Source organism: Platichthys flesus, chromosome 22 (genome assembly GCF_949316205.1).
Source record: "Platichthys flesus chromosome 22, fPlaFle2.1, whole genome shotgun sequence".
NCBI lineage: Eukaryota > Metazoa > Chordata > Actinopteri > Pleuronectiformes > Pleuronectidae > Platichthys > Platichthys flesus.
In genome coordinates, this window is record NC_084966.1 from 12,398,042 (window position 1) to 12,405,541 (window position 7,500).

The following is a 7,500-nucleotide window of genomic DNA, read 5'->3' on the forward strand; positions in this document are numbered from 1 at the left end:
AATACGCCCTATCTCGTCTGATCTCGGAAGCTAAGCAGGGTCGGGCCTGGTTAGTACTTGGATGGGAGACTGCCTGGGAATACCAGGTGCTGTAAGCTTTTTTCTTCTTTTACTTGACGTATTTACATGTATAAATAAGGTTCAGAGGGTGGACTCGTTCGCTTACGGCCACACCAACCTGAATACGCCCGATCTCGTCTGATCTTGGAAGCTAAGCAGGGTCGAGCCTGGTTAGTACTTCGATGGGAGACTGCCTGGGAATACCATGTGCTGTAAGCTTTTTTCCACTTTTACCTGACTTATTTACACGTATAAATAAGGTTCAGAGGGTGGACTCATTCGCTTACGGCCACACCAACCTGAATATGCCCGATCTCGTCTGATCTCGGAGCTAAGCAGGGTCGGGCCTGGTTAGTACTTGGATGGGAGACTGCCTGGGAATACCAGGTGCTGTAAGCTTTTTTTCTTCTTTTACCTGACATATTTACATGTATAAATAAGGTTCAGAGGGTGGACTCATTCGCTTACAGCCACACCAACCTGAATACGCCCGATCTCGTCTGATCTCGGAAGCTAAGCAGGGTCAGGCCTGGTTAGTACTTGGATGGGAGACTGCCTGGGAATACCAGGTGCTGTAAGCTTTTTTCCACTTTTACCTGACGTATTTACATGTATAAATAAGGTTCAGAGAGTGGACTCAATCGCTTACTGCCACACCAACCTGAATACGCCCAATCTCGTCTGATCTCGGAAGCTAAGCAGGGTCGGGACTGGATAGTACTTGGATGGGAGACTGTTTGGGAATACCGGGTGCTGTAGGCTTTTTTCTAGTCTTACCTGACGTATTTACATGTATAAATAAGGTTCAGAGGGTTGACTCGTTCGCTTACGGCCACACCAACCTGTATACGCCCGATCTCGTCTGATCTAGGAAGCTAAGCAGGGTCGGGCCTGGTTAGTACTTCGATGGGAGACTGCCTGGGAATACCAGGTTCTGTAAGCTTTTTTCCACTTTTACCTGACTTATTTACACGTATAAATAAGGTTCAGAGGGTGGACTCATTCGCTTACGGCCACACCAACCTGAATATGCCCGATCTCGTCTGATCTCGGAAGCTAAGCAGGGTCAGGCCTGGTTAGTACTTGGATGGGAGACTGCCTGGGAATACCAGGTGCTGTAAGCTTTTTTCTTCTTTTACCTGACGTATTTACATGTATAAATAAGGTTCAGAGGGTGAACTCATTCGCTTACGGCCACACCAACCTGAATACGCCCGATCTCGTCTGATCTCGGAAGTTAAGCAGGGTCCGGCCTGGTTAGTACTTGGATGGGAGACTGCCTGGGAATACCAGGTGCTGTAAGCTTTTTTCCAGTCTTACCTGACGTATTTACATGTATAAATAAGGTTCAGAGGGTGGACTCGTTCGCTTACGGCCACACCAACCTGAATACGCCCGATCTCGTCAGATTGAGTTCAGGTGTGCAACCAGGAAGTGAAGGGAGCAGGAAAACGTGTGTGTGCAGATCAGGCTGATATAGAAGCCTGGGGATTTCTTTTCTTCTGATTGATTTATATATGATTTTGACGAAATCTTAATTTAATTATAGTTGAAAACCTCCCCACAGCTTTTTTGCTGTTTGGGGAGGCCTTTTGTTTAACTAATGGACCACATGGCAGCAGACAAAGGACCGGAGCAGACAATGCCTAGCAGTGGAGTTGGAGCACTGGAGGGAGAAGGAAGGCATGGGATTGAGAAGCAGACAGAAACGGGAGGAGGACGTCAGAAAGAGTACGCGAAAGAGCTGACCGTGGACGTTGAGGTGGAGGGAACGGTAGTAATTTCCATGATGGATATTCTGCGGGAAGTTAAAGTGCAATGTGGAGTGGTGAGCGGGTGCCGTGTGAGAGGGAGAAACAACTTCGAAATTACCATGAAGGATGAGATGGGAAAGCGCAAACTGCTGGATGGCGTGCGCGTAAAAGGAGCCTTAGTGCACGCCAGAGAGATTGTGAACAGCGACATGGTGGTTTCTTTTATTGACTTGCCGGTGTATATGGAAGATGCCACAATACTGGGAAGGCTGGAGGAGTGGGGAGTACGGCCAATATCGGCTATCAAACGGCGCAAGTGGCCGGGGACGGAGATTGTGGACGGGACAAGATTTTTAAAAGTCCGCTTCAATGAGCAGGTACGATCACTCCCGTACTCGACCAAGTTAGAGACACTCAGAGGAGCGGAGTACTTTAGGGTAATACACGACCGACAGGTGCGGGTGTGCCGACTCTGCATCAAGCCAGGACACATCTTCAGGGAGTGCCCTGATTTCAAGTGCTTCAGGTGCCAGAAGACTGGGCATTATGCGCGGGAGTGTGAGGAACAAAACGCAGCGGCGAGAGAGGAGGAAGAGGAGAGAGGAGAACAGATGGAGGAGAAAGACGGAGAGAGCGATGACGGAAGGGGAGCTGAAGAGAAGGCGGAAGGTGGGAACGAGGAAGCTGAAAGAGAACGGGAAGGGCGGTATAGATCTGACAGCGGCGACAGTGTTGAGAAAGACGGTGACGAACAGATGATGGAGCAGGGGGGAAAAGCGGAGGACGATGATGTGGCGGAGGCTACAGACGATGAACGAGGGAGATCAGAACAACAGGTGGAAAAAATGGACGAGGAGCAAAGAAAGGAGGGCAGAGGACAAAAGAGAGGGAAGAAGAAAAAAGAACAGGGACTGACCGCCAAAAGGAAAGCAGAGGAGGAGAAGACACGGGGAGAGAATAAAGGACAGCGGTCTGGCATGTGAGTCTTGCTTTAGTTTGTGGTTTAAATATTTTCTTTCTTTTAGCTCTCATGACCACAGTAACTTCTGTTAATGTGAATGGTTTAAGGGACAGAGGCAAACTGAGGTCACTTTTAAATATATATAGAAGTGACATCCTATGCATACAGGAGACAAATTGGGATGACGTAAAAGTTATGGAGGTGAGGGAGGTGTGGGGGGGGGGGATTTATTATAATAACGGGGCTAAGAATGCAAGAGGGGTGGCTATAATGATTAAAAAACATAGGGTAGATGAGATAAAAGAGATATATAAAGATAGGACAGGGAGGATAATAGTAATAGAGTTTAAGTATCAAAATGTGTTGTTTAGACTAATTAATATATATGTTCCGAATATAGAAATAGATAAAAGAATTATAATAGAGGAGCTGAAAGGGCTAGTGATTGGAAGATGTATAATAGTTGGGGACTTTAATACTAAATGTAGCAAGCTAGATATAGGGCAAGGTGTAGTGTTCAGATGGGAAAAATCGAGGGAGAACTTGTTGGACATGATGAAGGACAAGAATTTAGTAGATGTGTGGAGATATGAGAATCCAGAGAGGAGGGAATTCACCAGGAGACAAATGAGGGATGGTGTATTGAAACAAAGCAGGATAGATTTGGTTTTAACACAGGGAGAGAATATAAAACATATAGACAGAATAAGACATGAAATAAATGCACTGAGTGACCACGACGGGGTGAGATTCAGAATTAAAGTAGGGAGAGAGGAGATAGGGGGAGGGATGTGGATTTTGAATGCAGGTTATATTGAAGAGGGCGAATATAAACAACAGATTAGGGAGTTATTAGATATGGAGAATGAGAAAATTAAAGAATACGTTGCCAATAGGGCAGATACTCAGATTGGGGAGATATGGGAGAAGGTGAAGAATAAGATTAAATCAATAAGCATTTGGTACAGTAAGAAAAGAAAAGTGAAAATGATGAAGAAAGAGAAGGAGTTGAGGGAAAGACTGAGGGGGGAGCTGAGTAAAGCGGAGAATGATGAAGGTTACAGCATGGAGAATTATATAGAGGCAAAGATGGAACTTCAGGGATATGAGGCAGAGAAATGTAGAGGAGCAATTTTACGGAGCAAGGCAAAATATGCGCTGGAGGGAGAAAGGTGCACAGCGTATTTTCTGGGACTAGAAAAAAGCAAACAAAGCAGGACATATATACACGAAATCAGGAATAAGGAGGGGGAGGTAGTAGCGGACTATGTGGCCATACTGGAGAGGGTGCAAGAGTTTTATGGGGAGTTATATCAGAGAGGTGGATTAGAGGAGGACAGTATAGTGGAGGTACTGGATAGTGTAGAAAGCAAGCTGAGTGTGGATGATAGTGAATGGTGTGACAGAGATATAAATAGGAGTGAGGTGATGGAGGCGATAGAGGGCCTGAAGAGCGGGAAGAGTCCTGGGAGTGATGGGATAGGGATTGAATTTTATAAAGTATATAAGGAGCAGATGGCATCTATTTTAGTAGAGGTGTTCAGGGAGACTGAGAAAACAGGGATAGTGCAGGGTAGGATGGTAGAAGGTGTGATTACCTTAGTGTTTAAGAAGAAAGGAAGTAAACTAGACTTGCAGAATTATAGGCCTATAAGTCTGCTAAATGTAGATTACAAAATTTTGACCAAGGTGTTGGCTAACAGAATAAAACGAGTGATAGGGGATATAATTAAAACATCTCAAAGTTATAGTATACCAGGTAGGGATATAGCTGACACAATAGCGACAGTTAGGGATACAATAGAATTCATGAAGAGAGACGGGGCCGGGGGAATAGCGTTAGCTATAGACTGGAATAAAGCGTTTGATAGGGTGGAGCATGAGTTTTTATTTAGATCACTGGTGAGATTTGGATTTGGAGAGAGATTAGTGGGGTGGGTGAGGAGGTTGTACGAGGGTGCAAGGAGCTGTGTCAAAGTAAATGGAGTGCTGACTGACAGATTTTGTCTAGGGAGATCGATAAGGCAGGGATGTCCACTATCGGCATTGCTCTATGCCATTGTGGCTGAGCCCCTGGCCTTACTAATTAAAAAGGACGCAAGAGTTCGGGGAATACAACTACCATCTGGGAGCGTGCATACAATAAATCAATATGCAGACGACACAACAGTAACAGTGAGGGATGGGAACAGTGTGAAAAGGGTGCTAGAATTGGCAGAGATATATGGGAGAGCTTCGGGCGCTAGAATAAATAAAGAAAAATCAGAAATAATGTATATAGGCAACGTAGAGAGAGAGGAAGTAGGTTTAAGGGTGGAGGATAGGTATATTAAAGTGTTGGGCATATATTTAGGTGTTGAAACTACAGAGGCAACTGAGGCAACATGGACAGGAGTCATCAACAAAATAAAAACTGTATGTGGGAGGTGGAAGGCAAGGAAGCTCAGGTTAAAAGGAAAGGTGACAGTGGTTAATAGTTTGCTACTATCAGGCTGTGTGTATTGGTTGTCTGTATTAGAAATGCCAATGTGGGTTAAAAATGAACTTAACAAAATTGTGTGTGATTTTATATGGGAGGGGAAGGGGGTTAAGATTGCACAGGGGACACTCGTGGGAAAGAGGTGTGAAGGAGGGCTGAATTTATTGGATATAGGAACAAAAAAGACAGCAGTAAGGATTAAAACGGTGAAGAAATATATGGTGGGAAGATATAAATATGGGTGGAAGGATTTCATGGAGAAATATATGAATGATGTGGGTGGCATAGGACAGTATGTGTGGTACATGGGCCTAAAGCAGTCAATGACGACAACTATACCAGAATTTTATAGAGAGGTCTTTGAAGCCTGGAGGAAATTCTTACCTAAGATGCAATATGAATGTGAGAGGATACAACCGTTGGTAAAACTGCCCCTGTTTCTAAACGAAAAAATTAAACACAATGGCAAAACATTGTATGAGCCCAAATTCATAGAAGGAGGGATTAGACAAATAAAGGACATCATTTATGAGGTCATACCAGGATTCTTAAGAAATAATTGCATATATGATCAGGTATGTGAGCTCGAGGGGATGGAAAATAGAGAGAAAATAAATAAAATATATGAAAAGATTAAAACAAGTATACCCTTAGAGTGGGCCAAGATCATCAAAAGTGAATGTGTGGTGAAGGGAGAGACAAGCATGCCTGAGCTATATGTGATGGAGAGTGAGAAAAAGATTAAAATGGGAGATATGAGTGTTAAGAAAGTATACAGATGGTTGATAGGGGATGTGATGAAGGAGCCGGCAGCTGAGAAAGTGTGGAGCAGGGTGTTTGTGGGTATGAATGTAAAGAAAATATGGTCAAATATGGGGATAAGGTATAATAGTATAGAGTGTGAGAACAACGATTTCTTAATTAGACACAATAGGATTTATACAAACGTGGTGCTAAATAAGATTAATAATGATGTAAATGCGATGTGTGATGTTTGCAAAAGTGGTCATGAGAGTTTTTTACATTATTTTTTGGACTGTGGGGAGTTAGTTGATTTCTTTGAGTTTTTAAAAGCACTTTTGAAAGAAAACTGGGCTGCTGAGCTGGACTTGGAGGGAGGGTGGAGGACAATGTTTTTGTTTGGTACGTTTGAAAAAAGAAAAGACGTTAATTTTTGTCTAATGAATTTTGTTTTGAGCCATGCCAGACTCGCGGTCGTCTGCAGGAGGAACTACGCACACTTTGAGGGGCGGAAAGTGAAAATAAAAAGTTTGTTTAAATCAATCATGAAAAGAGATGTTAACTTGATGTATAAGTATGGAGGGGAGAAGACGGAAAGCTTCTTTGTGAGTGGGAGTAAATTAATTTCTGAAGGGGAGGGAGGGGAGATATTGTTTAACTGGTGAAAAGACTGGGGCATGCAGATTGAGCTGTATTCTTTAATTTGACGTAACATTTGTCCTGTAAGCATTAGAATTGAGTGAGTTTTTGTGTAGGATGGACAAGAGAAGGGGATTAAGTTGGGTTTGTAAAAGGTTTTTTTCTCAGAGATGATTTATGTAAATAATACCCTGTGTTATAGCTTGCTGTAAATGTGTGAACTGGAAAATAATAAAAAAGATAAAAAAAAAAAAAAAAGAATACAACCGATCTCGTCTGATCTCGGAAGCTAAGCAGGGTCGGACACTGCCTGGGAATACCAGGTGCTGTAAGCTTTTTTCCACTTTTACCTGACGTATTTACTTGTATAAATAAGGTTCAGAGGGTGGACTCATTCGCTTACGGCCACACCAACCTGAATACAACCGATCTCGTCTGATCTCGGAAGCTAAGCAGGGTCGGGCCTGGTTAGTACTTGGATGGGAGACTGCCTGGGAATACCAGGTGCTGTAAGCTTTTTTCTTCTTTTACCTGACGTATTTACATGTATAAATAAGGGTCAGAGGGTGGACTCATTCGCTTACGGCCACACCAACCTGAATACGCCCGATCTCGTCTGATCTCGGAAGCTAAGCAGGGTCGGGTCTGGTTAGTACTTGGATGGGAGACTGCCTGGGAATACCAGGTGCTGTAAGCTTTTTTCTTCTTCTACCTGACGTATTTACATGTATAAATAAGGGTCAGAGGGTGGACTCATTCGCTTACGGCCACACCAACCTGAATACGCCCGATCTCGTCTGATCTGGGAAGCTAAGCAGGGTCGGGCCTGGTTAGTACTTGGATGGGAGACTGCCTGGGAATACCAG

The 7,500-nt window shown here is 43.8% G+C and overlaps 6 non-coding genes and 5 pseudogenes across 6 annotated transcripts in view; all 11 read left to right on the forward strand.

Moving 5' to 3' along the window:
- Window positions 1–98, forward strand: part of LOC133937283 (5S ribosomal RNA) — a 119-nt pseudogene extending 21 nt beyond the window's left edge.
- A 62-nt stretch (window positions 99–160) lies between these two features.
- On the forward strand, window positions 161–279 carry LOC133940254 (5S ribosomal RNA; annotated as a pseudogene).
- Window positions 280–341: 62 nt separating this feature from the next.
- LOC133937347 (5S ribosomal RNA) lies at window positions 342–459 on the forward strand (annotated as a pseudogene).
- Window positions 460–522: 63 nt separating this feature from the next.
- Window positions 523–641, forward strand: LOC133946930 (5S ribosomal RNA). Its single transcript, XR_009918603.1, has one exon. It is a non-coding gene; the product is annotated as a 5S ribosomal RNA (ribosomal RNA).
- Window positions 642–703: 62 nt separating this feature from the next.
- Window positions 704–822, forward strand: LOC133942663 (5S ribosomal RNA; annotated as a pseudogene).
- A 62-nt stretch (window positions 823–884) lies between these two features.
- On the forward strand, window positions 885–1,003 carry LOC133939713 (5S ribosomal RNA; annotated as a pseudogene).
- A 62-nt stretch (window positions 1,004–1,065) lies between these two features.
- Window positions 1,066–1,184, forward strand: LOC133934183 (5S ribosomal RNA). Its single transcript, XR_009912378.1, has one exon. It is a non-coding gene; the product is annotated as a 5S ribosomal RNA (ribosomal RNA).
- A 62-nt stretch (window positions 1,185–1,246) lies between these two features.
- Window positions 1,247–1,365, forward strand: LOC133947305 (5S ribosomal RNA). The gene has a single exon (XR_009918961.1). It is a non-coding gene; the product is annotated as a 5S ribosomal RNA (ribosomal RNA).
- A 5,666-nt stretch (window positions 1,366–7,031) lies between these two features.
- Window positions 7,032–7,150, forward strand: LOC133945147 (5S ribosomal RNA). Its single transcript, XR_009916899.1, has one exon. It is a non-coding gene; the product is annotated as a 5S ribosomal RNA (ribosomal RNA).
- Window positions 7,151–7,212: 62 nt separating this feature from the next.
- LOC133945687 (5S ribosomal RNA) lies at window positions 7,213–7,331 on the forward strand. The gene has a single exon (XR_009917414.1). It is a non-coding gene; the product is annotated as a 5S ribosomal RNA (ribosomal RNA).
- Window positions 7,332–7,393: 62 nt separating this feature from the next.
- The window catches only part of LOC133934942 (5S ribosomal RNA), a 119-nt gene continuing 12 nt past the window's right edge, over window positions 7,394–7,500 (forward strand). The window contains exon 1 of the ribosomal RNA XR_009913105.1: window positions 7,394–7,500. This exon is cut by the window's right edge and continues 12 nt beyond it. This is a non-coding gene — a ribosomal RNA (5S ribosomal RNA).